Consider the following 1,068-nt stretch of genomic DNA (forward strand, 5'->3'; position numbering starts at 1 on the left):
CCCCAAAAAAAAAAAAAAAAAAACATTGATGAGGTCTAATGATAGTGGTACATAAAAATAGCCCCCCCACACACACACCTAAGGTAAATTGTTCAGTGGACCTTTTGCTTACAAGTGCATGAAATCCACAACAAGCAGCAGTTTGTCAGAAAGCAAACCGTTTAGCCTAATGCTAACAATGCAAAATGCCATTGATGGGCTAACAAATAGCATCTGTGTTACTGTGTAAGAAATAAACACTGGATGTTTGAACACAAACTGTGCAGAAACACTTAGATAATTTAACAACATTGAGGGGCATCCGTTCTTTATCCTCTGCAAAGAATGGCTAATTTTACTGTGATTTCCTGAGTCTCCATACATGCCTGTAATGCACTGCCCCCAGGTGGCTAAGGGAGGCAGGAGTATGTCCAGTGAATTGTAATTCTTTACCTTCTAAGTAATTATGTCATTGTTGTGTGTGTTCGATATTGAGTGCTATTTTTCTTATTAAAGAAAACACATTGCCACCAAAAATTGTTTTGTTTCTTTGTGACGGTGGAACCGATTCATGGTACTTATTTCAATGGGCAAAGATGATTGTTCCTTCTGGTTGTCGCTAACATAGAAAGATTAAATTTTTCAAGACGACAACATCGTAGTGCACTATAAATTGTGAAAGTGGATAATTTCCTGTGGCACAGTGTTTGGGAATCACTGCTTAAGAATGCTTTTATTCTAAAAGAATGCATTGTAACCGCTGCAGATTTTTGCTTGTCAGTGTTCAACCACACGCATGTTAAACGTTCGTGTGCGTGCCCTGCGGCCCTGGCAGGAAACTCGTTCAATTAAAAGTTTATTTTTCTTCAATTGTTTTTCTTTAACTCAAGCATCTGCGTCAGCACGTCTTGTGCGCAGGTACATGCCGTCTCCATGCTTAAACCCACGTTCGTCAATGGAATGTTACACACTTGTTGAGTTACAAAGGTTACTATCAAAGTGCAGTTTATTTAACTACTGACTGGCATTGTAATTGTTTCTGTGTTACGTTTGACTTCCATTCCCCCACGAAATTGCACGGTGGTAAAA

The sequence above is a fragment of the Festucalex cinctus genome, chromosome 19 (genome assembly GCF_051991245.1).
Source record: "Festucalex cinctus isolate MCC-2025b chromosome 19, RoL_Fcin_1.0, whole genome shotgun sequence".
NCBI classification, from domain to species: Eukaryota; Metazoa; Chordata; class Actinopteri; order Syngnathiformes; family Syngnathidae; genus Festucalex; species Festucalex cinctus.